The sequence below is a fragment of the Cervus elaphus genome, chromosome 10 (assembly GCF_910594005.1).
Source record: "Cervus elaphus chromosome 10, mCerEla1.1, whole genome shotgun sequence".
NCBI classification, from domain to species: domain Eukaryota; kingdom Metazoa; phylum Chordata; class Mammalia; order Artiodactyla; family Cervidae; genus Cervus; species Cervus elaphus.
The window spans coordinates 41966226-41982443 of NC_057824.1; the positions used below are offsets into that span (position 1 = coordinate 41966226).

Below are 16218 nucleotides of genomic sequence, written 5' to 3' on the forward strand. Positions count from 1 at the left end.
TGATTATCATAAACTGGCCTTAACACCAGGATTGTTAGTGACCTCACTTACAGTTTCTTTTTACTCTGAATCTAATGGCTGCTTTACTTTGGTTAGATGAGGCATGATTTCTTGGCATTTGAAGACTGAGCATTGACTACATGAGAAGAATTATTAGAAATAGGTACAATAAACTACCCTCTGATTGAGAGAAAGTTGCTAGTAAAGTGTTACTACAACTATATCTTTTAATAAATTATGCTCACATCTTTATAATCTTATTTGAGGAAAGTTCAAAATTCAGAAAATCTGAATATATACCTTCCCTCTATAATCTACTTCAAATCAGATCTTAATGTATTTTTTTATTGTGGTAAAATTCAAATAACAAGATTTACCATTTTAACAATTTATACAATTCAGTACATTTGCATTGTTGTATGGCCGTCACCACCATCCACCTCAGACTTTTTTCATCTTTCCAATTTGAAACTACATACTCATTACACATTCCTCCTTTCTCCAGCCCCTGGCAACCATAGTTCTACTTTCAATCTCTAGATTTGGTCTTTTTTGAAACTACAGTTTGAATAAGACAACCATGTTAGTGTAAGTCACTGATAGGCTATTTGATTGTCAAGATTAAAATTTCTTGCCTTTTTCTGGTATTCTCTTTTTATGCAGTGTTCTCCCCTCCCCACAGTCTTACATCATCTTTTTATTCTGTCCTCCTTTTGATACTTTTAGTTGACTAACTTATATTTCATGAGGCTGATTTCCATGTGGATTTTTTACTCTTAGGTATTACTTTTGTTTTCTTTTTTCAAGTCATTAGTGACTATTTGGAAAGAGCTGTTTTCTTATAAACCATCATATAAGGAGGCAGATATTTTTAGTTTTAAAATTATCTTTATCCTTTTAATATTTTTCATATATAAGCATTATTATAAAATGATAAGCTCAGTTTATAAAACATAAAATTAAAAAGATAGGAAAAAATTCACGTATAATGTTACCACTCAGACAAATGCCATTGTTAGTATTTTGATGAATTTCCCTTTCTTCTGTATATGTTAAACAAAGGTAAGATTACATAACTTTTAATCTTACTTTTGCACACACAAAATCTTGTATCCCACCCTTTCCACTAAGTATTCATGAGCATTTTCTCATTGTGCACATGTTTTTTAACATGCTTTTTCATGGTTGTATAAATAAATCATTATATGAACCACTTTATTTTTTTTTATATGAACCACTTTAAATCCTTTTGAAACAAAGTAGTAAGTGAATGAATGAATGAAAAGAGAATGGATGAATGAGGTTTCCCTAGTTTATGTTATATAATTCATTTCACTGTTTTTCTTTTGTTGTTTACAATTTTCTCTTTGGCAAGCAGTGCTGCAATAAACATCTTTGCGCATACTGCATTTTAGTGGGTTCTTTTTTTAAAGGTTAGAATAATGAGAGTGGAATTAAACTATGTCAGAGTATCTAAAATTTTAAGGTGCATGATATATGTTGATAAATTTTTAAAAATCTTTTGAACTACCAGGGTAATATAGGTGATTTTATTTTATAGATTTTTGCTAATTTTAATAGGTTTCATTGATTAATATAATCGAACATTTCCAGTTAGTACCTACATGCATATATTCTTTTATGAAACTATTTCCTAAGTTTAAAAAAAGTTTTATGTGTGTTAAAATTTTGTTAATTATGTTCTGCTAAAGACAGTACACAGTCCAGCATCCATTATCATAGTCCTTTTTAATCTCTTGGTAATTGGTAATTCATAGCTTTTGCTTTTGTACATACTAAAATGGTTTTTATAAACCAAGGTACATGTATAAATGATATTTAGAGGTTTCCCAAGCAGTAGATATTATAGTTTTCCTACATGTGAGTTGGCTGGTTAGACTGTTCTTGGCTTGCTTGAGTGGTTAAGTAGGGAAGAATGCTGTGGTTTGAATCCTTGTGACTAGACAGTTTGTTTCATACACTTTTGTGGCTTTTGAAGAGTTTCAAAGTATACACTGGAAAAAACCTCCCTCCCCAACCCTGTCTATCTCTAAAGTAACAAGTAATTTTGGGAGAAACAAGATAAAGTGTGAACCATAGTTGCATTTTTGAGCTTTTTGTGATAAAGCATACAAGCCGACATCCTTGTTTTGTGGAGTTTTTCAAAGCTATATATTTTCAAGGCTTTTTTCTGTAAAAGCTCAGATGCTAATATATCCAGCACTGATGATCATGAAGTTTCATAACATAATGCTTAAAAATTGATCTTCACTTGTCAGCTGTGACATGAGATTGACTCCAGAGAAAGAAGATGGCTGGGGAGATTGTGCCCTTTATTTATGGGATGGGAGTAGGGAAAAATTCACGTTTTGACTGGAAATACAGAATCCAAAGTTCTAGGCCTAAAAATTGTGTTTTTCATACAACTTTGGATAGTCTAGAAGCATTGGTGTCTGAGTCAGTGTATTTTGGAGACATGTTGCTCAATTTTGAATAGAAAATCATGTGCTTCATGGCTGCTCTTACTCAGATGGTAAATTGGAAATGAAATGCTAACATATTCCATGTCCTTTCCCATCACTGAGGTGTCTAATCCCAAAATTGTAGCACATTTCAGTAAATAGCGCCCTCTAGGTTACTTTCCCGTAGTCTCCCTCCCCATGTTATGTTCTAGCAATCTCCTTGCCCATGGGTTTTTAATCTTTTTAGATTTATAGACCTTTGAGATCTGATAAAACTATGGGTCCCTGTCTGAGAAATAAGACAACATATATAGAGAGAGAATTTTATTCTATAATTTTAATGGATTCATAGATGCCTCTAAAGCTCATCAGAGTAAGAACTTCTGTTTTATAGTCTCCTTGAAAAACTCATTCACTTGTGTGACTTTGATTACAATTTATTTGCTGATTATCATAAATCTGTGTCTCCTAGGGTCTCTTTCTTGAGCCCCAAGCTCATTTTTTCCAGCTGCTTTCTGTATCTCTCCACCTGGTTGTTCACAAGGATCTCAAACTCAGTGTCCAAAATGAATTTATTGTCCATACCTGTTCCCTGATAGAAGCCAGACAGATTGTTCACTAAACTGAGCAAGAATCTAGAATAGGGGCGGGTTTAGGCTGTGTTTATCTATATTTGCAATGTCTATTTTGAGCCAGGGAGCAGAGTCCTCAGGACACATGGGTCAAGCCCCAAACAGAGCAGTAACAGACCTGGTTACTAAACCTGAAGAGTGAGCTGAAAAGCAAATCCAAGTGTGAATGGAATATCCAGTTGAAAACCAGACTAGATAGTACTAAGGAAGAACAAATAGTGAAATAGAAAAGCACGTATCAGTGTATAGAACCCACAGAGCAAACAAGAAGGAACTTTAATATTAAGTTGGCTGGGAGAGGGAGTTGGTTTATATGCCTGAACCAAACAGTAAGGGCACCCAAAGCCGGTGCTCGGTGACATCCTGGAGGGAGAGGGTAGGGAGGGAAGCAGGTGGGGGCTTCAGGATGGAAGGGACACATGTATACCTATGGACAGTTCATATTGATGTATGGCAAATACCATCACAGTATTGTAAAGTAATTATCCTCTAATTAAAATAAATAGTTTTTTTTTTTTTTTTTTAAAAAAAGGACGCACTGAAAAAAAGAGAAGCTACAGCTGTTGGAATGCTCTTGCATTAACGGGAGAGCCTGTAATGCACACCTATGTTTTCCAGTTCTTCTACCCAGCAAAAGCTTCCTCTCTTAGTTTTTCTTATCTCCATGCATAGCATTTCTGTTTGTCTAGTGATCAAAGTTAGGATTACCTAGCTTTGCAGATGACTTGTAATTAATTAATCACCAAGCCCCCTTGATTATATATTTGAAATTATCTTGACTCGATTCTTATTTTAGCTACCTTACTTATTTCAGTTTCTCCTCATTTTTCACCTGAATTATGGTTTATCCCCCTTTGTGCATGTGAGTGTATTCATTCTTCTCCATTTAAAGCAATACTCAGTGAGAGTTACTTTTCTAAAAGTCCAAATCTGAGTGTGTCTGAACATACTGTTCCCTCGTGCAGGCCTTGAATAGCTCCACTAGTGCTACAGGGTAAAGCCCAGACTTCTTTTTTATTTTTCTATTTATTTTTTTAATTTATTTTTTCTTTTTTTTCTCTTTTTCTTAAATATAAATTTATTTATTTTAATTGTAGGCTCATTATTTTACAATATTGTGGTGCTATTGACATGAATCCGCCACAGATACACGTGTGTCCCCGTCCTGAACCCCCTCCCCCTCCCTCCCCGTCCCATCCCCTGGGTCATCCCAGTGCGCCAGCCCCGAGCACCCTGTCTCATGCATCGAACCTGGACTGGCGATTTGTTTCACATATGATAATATACATGTTTCAGTGCCATTCTCCCAATCATCCCACCCTCGCCCTCTCCCACAGAGTCCAAAAGACTGTTCTGTACATCTGTGTCTCTTTTGCTGTCTCGCATATAGGGTTATCGTTACCATCTTTATAAATTCCGTATATATGCGTTAGTATACTGTATTGGTGTTTTTCTTTCTGACTGACTTCACTCTGTATAATAGGCTCCAGTTTCATCCACCTTATTAGAACTGATTCAAATGAATTATTTTTAATGGCTGAGTAATATTCCATTGTGTATATGTACCACAGCTTTCTTATCCATTCGTCTGCTGATGGGCATCTAGGTTGCTTCCATGTCCTGGCTATTAAAAACAGTGCTGCGATGAACATTGGGGTACACATGTCTCTTTCAATTCTGGTTTCCTTAGTGTGTATGCCCAGAAGTGGGATTGCTGGGTCATATGGCAGTTCTATTTCCAGTTTTTTAAAGAATCTCCACACTGTTTTCCATAGTGGCTGTACTAGTTTGCATTCCCACCAACAGTGTAAGAGGGTTCCCTTTTCTCCACACCCTCTCCAGCATTTATTGCTTGTAGACTTTTGGATAGTAGCCATTCTGACTGGCAGGAAATGGTACCTCATTGTGGTTTTGATTTGCATTTCTCTGATAATGAGTGATGTTGAGCATCTTTTCATGTGTTTGTTAGCCATCTGTATGTCTTTTCTGGAGAAATGTCTGTTTAGTTCTTTGGCCCATTTTTTGATTGAGTCGTTTATTTTTCTGGAATTGAGCTTCAGGAGTTGCTTGTATATTTTTGAGATTAATTGTCAGTTGCTTCATTTGCTATTAATTTCTCCAGTTCTGAAGGCTTTCTTTTCACCTTGCTTACAGTTTCCTTTGTTGTGCATGAGCTTTTAAGTTTAATTAGGTCCCATTTGTTTATTTTTGCTTTTATTTCCAATACCCTGGGAGGTGGGTCATAGAGGATCCTGCTGTGATTTATGTTGGAGAGTGTTTTGCCTATGTTTTCCTCTAGGAGTTTTATAATTTCTGGTCTTACGTTTAGATCTTTAATCCATTTTGAGTTTGTTTTTTTGTATGGTGTTAGAAAGTTTCTAGTTTCATTCTTTTACAAGTGGTTGACCAGTTTTCCCAGAACCACTTGTTAAAGAGATTGTCTTTTCTCCATTGTATATTCTTGCCTCCTTTGTCGAAGATAAGGTGTCCATAGATGCGTGGATTTATCTCAAAGCCTAGAATGGAACTTTTCAACCAAATCTTTGGAAATTTTCTGATGCGCTTTTTATTGTTGGTTTCTAAGTTAATTCCATTACAATTAGAGAATACACTAATGTGGTTTCAGTCCTTTGAAATATATTATAAATTGCCTTATGGCCAGCATATGTTCTTACATGTCACTTGAGAGGATGTATATTCTGCAGTTGTTGTAGAATTCTATAAATATTGATTAGGTCATGTTGTTTCATAGTGTTGCTCAGATCTTCTAATTCTTACTGCTTTTGGAGAGTCTAATTTTATCAGTTTGGGAGAAAGATGTGAATTTGTTCTTTTATTTCTATCAATTTTGCTTCATGTGTTTTGAATCTGTATCATTAGGAGCTTACGTTTTTATATATTCTTAAGTAATTAGCTCTTATTATGAAGTGTATCTCATCATCTCTGACGTTTCTCTCTGGAAATCTCCTTTGTCTCATATAAGCGTAGCCATTTCATTGTTTTTATGCAACCATGTTGAAAATGTCATTATTTCTCCTTCATCATATGAGAATATTTTGCTTGGTGTAGAGTTCTAGATTGACAGATTTTTGAGTTTTGTTTGCTTGTTTGTTTTACTTTCAGCACTCAGAATATGTTATTTTATTGGTTGTCATTGTTTTTATAGGAAATCAACTAAAATTCTTATGAATGTAGTAGCTTTGTTTTTTGTTTTTGAGTACTAAAGTTCAACAGTTCTGTACTTCTTTGACACATAGTTCAGTTGATAGAATTTGTTGTTGTTTAGTTGCTAAGTCATGTCCAACTCCTTTTGACGCTATAGACTGTAGCCTGCCAGGCTCCTCTGTCCATGGATTTCCCAGGCAAGAATACTGGAGTGGCTCACCATTTGCTTCTACAGGGGATATTCCCAACCCAGGGATTGAATCCACATCTCCTGCATTGGCAGGCAGATTCTTTACCGCTGAGCTACCAGGGAAGCCCTGTTTTTTGACTGCTGTAAGGTTTTTCTCTTCAGTTTTTGCCAGTTTGACTAAAAGTGCCAGATTCACTGATCCTCTTTTTTCCATCTCTCGCTTCAGGTTTGATTTGCTTTTAATTAACTTACATTTGAATTCATTGATCCTTTCTTCTTCTGTGTCCATCCTGCTATTAATCCCATCCAAGGACTTTATTTCAGATAATTTATTTTTCAGAACTAGAATTTCTGTTTCTTTGCTGGAATCCTCTATCTCTTCACTCATTCTGTTCATCTTCTCCTCTGAATTCTTATAACATTTTTATAATTATTTTAAAGTTCTTACACACGGGTCTTTCTTTTGGCTCTTTTTCTTAATTATCAATTATGCTTATTTACTTCTTTGCATGTTTTAGGGTTTGTTTCATACTGGACCTTTTGTATAAAAGAAGTAACCTAGATAATATTTTTCCTTTATTTTTCCCAGATAGGGCATATTCTTTCCTCTCTCAAGCAGCTGGGGTATTTGGCCGATCATTCAAATTTCAATGAGTCAGACTGGGCTGGGTCTGAGCAGCAGTTTTAGTCACTTTACTTCTAGATTTAAATGAAATTATGGAGATTGACCTTTAGCCCAACCCGCAGTTTCCTGTGTTCTGAGGATGAAAGGCTGATTTCTTTGGCTTTTTAAAAATAGCAGCTGGCAGGGACTGGGTTGAAGCTTAAATTAATTTGTTTCACCTCTGGATTGCAGCTGCAGCAGGACCCTGGAATCTAAGGACCACACAAGTTTGGGAGATCTCTCTCCTTTCTAGCTCTGCTTCCTCTGCTGCTTACTCAGCAGAAGTCCCTTGGGTTATAGTTATTAGACCAAGAGATTTATTTTTACATCTGGGCCTCTTCTAGATTTGAATTCATCATACCAGTTCACACTGCCACTGGAAGTTCAGCCTCTTTTTATCTTATCAGCAAAATCTTTCACCTCTGGTAGGCTTGCTTTTCTGCCTACCTGTACGCAGATTAGGCAGTTGATTCAAGATAGAAAGAGGCTGTTTGCTCTCCTTTGAAGAACTCATCCTTCTCTGGAAGTCATTTAGACTTCATTGCTTCTTTGCATCCACTGCTCTTCGATGGCTCTAAAGAAAAGTTTATCTGATGTTTTCTTATCGTTTTAATGAGAACTTCTGTTTCATAACCATAACGGAACTCCTCAGAACAGCATTAAGACTCTTTGTCTGCTGCTTCAGTTTTCCTTTTCAACCTCATCTCTTTTATCCTTCCAGTCACACCACACTACCTGCCTTTCATTCTCTTGGCACATTTTTATAACCCTGTACCTTAGCACTTGCCCTTCTTGCCTTGAATAGATTGCTTCTCTTCTTCATTTTACAACTTTGTCCTTTAAGACTCAGCTCACATGACGCCTCTTATGTGCCGCAGATCCTTCTACTATTCTTTCTTCCTGCCTTTGCTCTTGCAGTTATAGTATCATTTATATTATTTACTACTTCTTTTATACTAAAGATTTTTGAAAGGCATTTTGTATCTTGAGCACTTGAGAGTTAGTAGGTGTTCAATAAAACAATTGTTATTAGCAAAAATAAACTTTAGACATAGGAAGAGGAATATTTCTTTGACCAAAAATACTGTGTCCTAATAGGAAGTTCTTGTAGGCAACATTTGAAGTCATTGCCCAGTTCACAGGGATTCTGCCTTATGTGAGAAATGCTCCATTACACAAAGGTGAGCTCCAGTGGCTACCGCAGTACTTTATGATGCTGTCAGTCTGTATTTAGTTCAGGAAAGGGAGCTACTGTAAGTATTATAGGAGTGAGGAGTCTAATACGTTAATTATGGCTTACCAAAATTCCAAAGAATACTCAAACTCCCGCACAATTGCACTCATCTCACATGCTAGTAAAGTGATGCTTAAAATTCTCAAAGCCAGGCTTCAGCAATACGTGAACCGAGAACTTCCAGATGTTCAAGCTGGTTTTCGAAAAGGCAGAGGAACCAGAGATCAAATTGCCAACATCCTCTGGATCATCAAAAAAGCAAGAGAGTTTCAAAAAAACATCTATTTCTGTTTTATTGACTATGCTAAAGCCTTTGACTGTGTGGATCACAATAAACTGTGGAAAATTCTGAGAGATGGGAATACCAGACCACCTCACCTGCCTCTTGAGAAACCTGTATGCAGGTCAGGAAGCAAGAGTTAGAACTGGACATGGAACAGACTGGTTCCAAATAGGAAAAGGAGTACGTCAAGGCTGTATATTGTCACCCTGCTTATTTAACTTATATGCAGAGTACATCATGAGAAATGCTGGGCTGGAGGAACCACAAACTGGAATCAAGATTGCTGGGAGAAATATCAGTAACCTCAGATATGCAGATGACACCACCCTTATGACAGAAAGTGAAGAAGAATTAGAAAGCCTCTTGATGAAAATGAAGGAGGAGAGTGAAAAAGTTGGCTTAAAGCTCAACATTCAGAAAACTAAGATCATGGCATCTAGTCCCATCACTTCATGGGAAATAGATGGGGAAACAGTGTCAGACTTTATTTTTCTGGGCTCCAAAATCACTGCAGATGGTGATTGCAGCCATGAAATTAAAAGACGCTTACTCCTTGGAAGGAAAGTTATGACCAACCTAGACAGCATATTAAAAAGCAGAGACATTACTTTGCCAACAAAGGTCTGTCTAGTCAAGGCTGTGGTTTTTCCAGTGGTCATGTATGGATGTGAGAGTTGGACTATAAAGAAAAGAATTGATGCTTTTGAACTGTGGTGTTGGAGAAGATTCTTGAGAGTCCCCTGGACTGCAGGGAGATCCAACCAGTGTATCCTAAAGGAGATCAGTCCTGGGTGTTCATTGGAAGGACTGATGTTGAAGCTGAAACTCCAGTACTTCGGCCACCTGATGCGAAGAGCTGACTCATTGGAAAAGACCCTGATGCTGGGAAAGATTGAGGGCAGGAGGAGAAGGGGACGACAGAGGATAAGATGGTTGGATGGCATCACCAACTCGATGGACATGGGTTTGGGTGGACTCCAGGAGTTGGTGATGGACAGGGAGGCCTGGTGTGCTGCAGTTCATGGGGTCACAAAGAGTCGGACACGACTGAGTGACTGAACTGAACTGAAAATCTAGGAGAACTGAGGGTCTGGAAAATTTAAATTATATACTGGACATTTTATTTAAAAGAAGAATAGAGAATGAACTAGATTAAAGCTATCATAGAAAAATCAGGAAAATAGGCATTTATGATTTAAACCTGCAGTGTGTGGAAAGCCAGAGTTTGCAGAGAAGCCCTAGAAACTGCATCTAGCTGTCAAATGGGACCTCCGTAAGAGAGCCTAAGGGAGGGCCTGTGAGGCATGCCACCAAGATGAAATGGGGACCTTAGAAGAGGTCTGTGGGAGCGCTGCATGTCTTGAGAATAATGGCTTCTGCTTATTTTCCACTTTATAAATCTCATATAAATTTCTCTCATTGGTGGCTATTTACTCCGAACCACACAGGGAAGGGAATTACATCAGACTTAATTTTCTACCCTAGACAGGAATGGTGGTGATACCTATTGACCATGGACAGTCAAGCATAGTTCATCTGTTTGTCAGGCTGACATACATACATACCCATTTTAGCCATATTAATTTCCAAATAAAGATAATGACATTATGCTTCTACCTAATTGATGCAGTGATCCCTTACAAAACTAAAAGCATACTAACCATCTCCCCAAAAGAGGAGCCACCATGTTTCATATTGCACTTTATTCATTTCTGGCTGATACTTACTCCCCCAGCTGAGTCACACTGTCTTTGATATCCTGAACCTAAATATGGAGATATAAAGTCAGCCATAAGTAGCACACCTTTATTAGACAGTATGGGGATGGGAAAGGGAGGAGAAAAAAATCAATCTATTCAGACATATTCATAACAAAGCAAGGAAGAAAATGTACAACACTATTGTAGTCCCCATTTCTGTACCTGTCATGTAGTCATGGACAGTATTTGTAATTTCTTTCTTTCTCTAACTATTTCATATTCCATTTGCCCTCACTAACCATGTTGGTTCTATGATTCTACGCCTGGTGGAGTGACCCAAACCTTCATACTGAAAGGGTGTGTGCCAGTAATGGTCATGCCTATATTGTTTGGCAGTAATTTTCCATTAACTTTCATTGTAAACAAGTGTAACAGAGAATCTCCTGGGTTCTAGGAAATATCTTTCCTTCCTTCGCTGTGTATTTTAAATCCTGTTTCCTGTTGATAATTGAGATTAATCAGCTGAGCTAATACCTTTCTTGTCTCTTGCTGATCATAGATCATCATAACAAATATAATAATAGTGAAAAAAGTAGGGAATACTGTAAGAATTAACAAAATGTTACACACAGACAGGAAATGAACAGATGCTATAGAAAAAATGGTACCGATAGACTTGCTCAGTGCACGGTTACTGCAGGCCTTTAATTTGTAAAAAAAAAAAAAAAAAAAAGCAGTGTTTGCAAAGCATCGTAAACTGTAGGTCAATAAGATGAGGTATGCCTGTAAGAATACAACAAAGGTGACAGGATGTATGTGAACACGATTGCATTATGTAAGATTGTTGGGCTGGATTTGCTGAAGTTGCTCCCTCTCTTCCCTCACTCCCATTCTCTCCTTTGCCTGACTTTGAGGAAGCCAGCTGCTGTGCTGGAGAATTTCTTGTGGCAAGGACCTGCATTATAGCCTCTAGGAACTGAGGGTTCCTCCACTGACAGATAGCAACTCAAGTTGACAGTTATATAACTGCAAGGAATTGAATTCTTAAAACAATCCAAGTAAGCTCGAAAGTAGAATCTTCCTCACTGGCCAATATATTGTTGGCAGCTTTGTGAGACGCTGAGCAGAGGGCTTTCAGCTGTGTGTGGACTCGTGACTCCAGAGAAACTCTTAGGTAATAAATGTGTGTTCTTTTAAGCTGCTTAGTTTGGGGTAGTACTGCGTTTGAGTTTTCTTGATATTACAGAGAACTAGCTTTTGGTTTTTATCGTTCTCTTTGCTGGTGTCTTCTACTTTTTTGAGCTTGTATTACTATCATCTTCTCTCTTATCTTTATTATTTCCTTATCTTTACTTAGAGCTTATTCTTTTTTTCTAGCTTCCTAAGGTTGAACCTTAGGAATCAATTTTATTTTTTTATTTATTATTTTTTATTGGGGTGTAGTTCTGGAATCAATTATAAGTATTTCATATTTTCTAATAAATACATTTAAAGCTATACATTTCCCTCTAAACTGCTTTATTGTTATATTCCACAAATTTTGATATGTTGTATCTTCTTTGTCATTCAGTTTAAAATTTCTTTTTGATTTTTTCTCGTGTGATTTTTCTAATTTCTCTTGTGATTTTTTTTCTTTGACTCATTGATTATTCAGAAGTGTGTTAATTTCCAGATTGTTTGGGTTTAGATAGTTAATTGATACTGAATTCTTATTTAATTTAGCTGTGGTTTTACATAGCATGATTCTGCATGATTTTGGTCCTTTTAAATTTGTTGATAATTGTTTTATAGTCCTGCATCTGTTCTATCTCAGGGAGTGTACAGTGTGCACGTGGTAAGAATGTGTATTCTGCATGTGTTGAATGTAGTGTCCTTTAAGTATCAATTAGAAATTAAATCAAGGTTGTTGATAGTGTTATTCAGAGCCTGTATGACATTACATAGTTTCATTCATACTGGGCAATGTGCCTGCAGAACCTCCAGGAAGAAATAGTAATGCACTGTTGTGTATGCATTGTTATATTTATTGTGATCTGTGATCAATGATATTTGATGTTACTATTGTGATTATTTTGGCACCTCAAGCCATGCCCATTTTAAGACAGTGAACTTAACTGACAAATGTTTTGCGTGTTCTGATTGCTCTACTCACTGGTGATTCCCCCATCTCTCTCCCTCTCTTTGGGCCTCACTATTTCCTGAGACATAGCAATTTTGAAACTAGGCCAATTTATACCCCTACAATGGCCTCTAAGTGTTAGGTGAAAGAAAAAGTTATATACCTCTTCCCTTACATCAGAGCTGGAGATGTTCAGGCTTGGTGAAGAGAGCATGTGGAAAGCTGAGACAGGCCAAAAGCCAGACTTCTTGCGCCTTCAGTTAGCCAAGTTGTGAATGCAAAGGGAAAGCTCTTGAAGGAAATTAAAAGTGCTTCTCCAGTGAACACACAAATGTTAAGAAAGCAAACAGCCCAGGTCTCCCATGTTGCAGATGGGTTCTTTACCAGCTGAGCTACAAGGGAAGCTCAAAATATTCCTTTCCAAATATTACTGCTCATTGACAACGTACTTGGTCACCCAAGAGATCTGATGGGAATGGACAATGAAACTGATGTTGTTTTCATGCCTGCTAACACAGCATTCATTCTGAAGCCCATGGGTCAAGGAATAATTTTGACTTTCAAGTCTTATTTAAGAAATACCTTCATAATACTGTATCTTAGATAGAAGCAATTCCTCTGATGGAAATTAAAAACCTCCTAGAAAGGATTCACCGTTCTAGATGCTGTTAAAAGCATTCATGATTCATGGGAAGAGATAAAAATATCAACATTAACAGGAGTTTAGAAGAAATTGATTCCAACTGTCATAGATGTCTTGAAGGGGTTCAAGACTTCAGTGGAAGGAGTAACTGCAGATGTGGTGGAAACAGCAAGAGAACTAGAATTAGAAATAGAACCTGAGGATGTGACTGAACTGCTGTAACCTCATGATAAAACTTTAATTCATGAGGAGGTTCTTCTTCTGGATGAGCAAGAAAAATGGTTTCTTGAGAATGGAATCTACTACTGGTGAAGATGCTATGAAGATTGTTGAAATGACAACAAAGGATTTAGAATATTGTATAAATTTAGTAGATAAAGCAGCAGTAGAGTTTGAGAGGATTGATTCCAGTTTTGAAAGATGTTCTACTCTGTGGGTAAAGTGCTATCAAACAATATTGTATGCTGACAAATCGTTCATGAAAGAAAGAGTCAGTGCAGCAGACTTCATTATTGTCTTATTCTTAAAAATTGCCATAGCCACCCTAACCTTCAGCCACCACCACCCTGATGGTCAACAGTCATTAGCACTGAGGCAAGACTCTCCACCAGCAGAATGATTATGATTCACTGGATAGTGTCAACATAAATTTTATAGGCACTGGGATACCAAAAAAATCTGTGCGACTAGCTTTGTTGCAATATTTGCTTCATTGTGGTTGTCTAGAACCAAACTCACAGTATCTCCAAGGTGTGCCTGTATTATTTCCTGTTGTTGTTGAATCAGTGTAGTGACACTGATAGACATTCAACATTGCTTTTTTCAAATGTTCATTTTTGGGACTTGAAATCTTGAATAAGTATCAGTGGGCTTCATGTGAATTCTTCATATATTTTTCACTTAATACATTTTGCATTTCGACAAGTGACTGCTGCTGTTTTATCGCTAAGTCATGTCCAACTCTTTGCGACCCTGTGGTCTGTAGCCCGCCAGGCTCCTCTGTTTGTGGGATTTCCCAGGCAAGAATACTGAAGTAGGTTGCCATTTCTTTCTCCAGGGGATCTTCCTGACCCAGGGATTGAAAATGCAGCTCATGTTGTATTTCCTGCATCTCAGGTGGATTCTTTACCACTGAGTGAGACGTTCTCCTGAATAGTGATTTGACAGACAAGCGAGCATACAAAGACCTCATCTTGTAGTAAAAGCCTGTTGACCGTGCTTTATCACTGAATGAAGACTGCAGACTACTGCCAGTTCCTTTCTATTTTTCCACCACTTTTCAACCCAGAGATGCTGCTTCTTTCCAAGGAGACAGTAGGAGTACTCAGAAGCCCTGTGCCTGCCCCTCCAAATTATTTCTTCTTCCTCTTTCCTTCTTTCCATGGATAACTTCTATCCTAAATTCTGCCATCATGGATTTAATTTTGCTTGCTTTTAAATTTCATATAAATGAAATCATACTGTTTATTTTGAAGAAAGGTAAAAAGCAGTCTCAGACATCAGAGAACTGATCTGACACAGCAGATCTAGCCCAGGGTTGATGAGAAACTGACTTTCTGTGCTCGCCACTGAAGTACGACGGTCTTCTCCTGGGTGTCAGCGATCTCACCGAGCACCACCAAGACAGGTGTCCTCTTCAACCACAGTGAACTGCGGAGAGGCAAGACCACTTTGTAGTAACAACAAATACCAAATACCTGCCTCTTGCTTCTTAACCAAAAATAGCTTTATTCTTACTTCTAGTGTTCCTTTCTTTTAGATAAGATTTATTAAGATACCCAGTTAGAGAATAATCCCTGCTTGCTGGCAGCCCCCAGTCCAGAGCAAAACCCTGTTTCCTTGGACTCTTCCCCAAATCACCTAACCAAAATGATGAGAGTCCTTTCTTTTTTTTTTTTAATGAGAGTTCTTTCTGATGCTCTTTTCCTGAGACATTCCACATTTCCATGGTGTGTGTGTTCCCTTGCTTAAAAGAGTAATGAATTCAGCATGTTTAACTACAGCTATATTCCTGGTAGTCTTTAGCTAGGGGGTATTGATAGTATTCTTTTGTGTCTGGTTTCTGTCCTTTAACATTTGTGAGTTTTATGTTGTTGCATTTCACAGTAATTCATTTTTGTTTTTTAATGTGATACTATAATTGCACAACTATTTGGACATTTGAGTTGTTTATCATTGTAGGGATGTTTTAATGTTGATACACAATAGCCTTGTACATGTCTTTTGATGAAAATGAGTATGCACTTTTGTCAGGAATGTGCCTGAGAGTTACATTAGGAGTTTCCAAGACAGTAGTCCTAAAATTCTTATGCTTCCAAGTGTAGCTGATTATAGCAAAAAGATGGAAAGTAAAACCTACAAAGGGAAAAGGCACATGGGGGAAAAACTCTGGAGGAAACCAGGTGCTATCTTTCAAATGTCCCTCACAGTGGAGTCACACAGGATTTGCTTCATTCACCCGGCAACATGTGTGACAACACATGTGAATTGTTGCCAACCAGGGAGCTCACCAGAGCTTTTGAATCCAGGGTTTTTTCGGGGATTGGTCATGTAGGCATGTAGACCCCCCAGAGAAAAAACAGATGTTCACCATAAATAAATTACTAACATAAACTAGCTGCTCAAAATGGGACAGGCCGGCCCAAGGCCTCAGACATGCAAAAACATTCCTATAGACAGAACATTCTAGGCTCAGATCCCTGGAGCCAGCCAAGAGCAGTCCTGAAAATAGGCCTTTCTTGGGAATGTGCAACATTTGAGCAAAATAGACCTGCTAAGTTAATCTTTTCCATCACAGAATGAATGTATGGGTCAGAGGGCATTTGAATGTGCAAATTTAGGAGATAATGCTAAGTGACTATATTCTCTCACTAGCAGGTGTGTGAGAATTTCAGTTGTTCTACATCATCAATATTAGAGTCAATCTTGTAAAATTTTAGTCTTTCTTATAGGAGTGTAGTGGTTACGCTCATTATGGTAACTCATTATGGTTAAAATGAGTATTCCTTAATAACTAAAGAGAGCAAACCCTTTTCCATGCTATTTGCCACTGAACTATGTTATGAAATGCTTTTTCAAGTCTCTTACCCAATTTTCTACGAAATAATTTGCTTTTTCCTTAACAAT

At 37.4% G+C, this 16218-nt stretch overlaps 1 protein-coding gene across 2 annotated transcripts in view; it reads left to right on the forward strand.

Moving 5' to 3' along the window:
- TPST1 (tyrosylprotein sulfotransferase 1) overlaps positions 1 to 16218 on the forward strand; it is a 102252-nt gene that overhangs the window by 72184 nt on the left and 13850 nt on the right. The window lies entirely within an intron of this gene.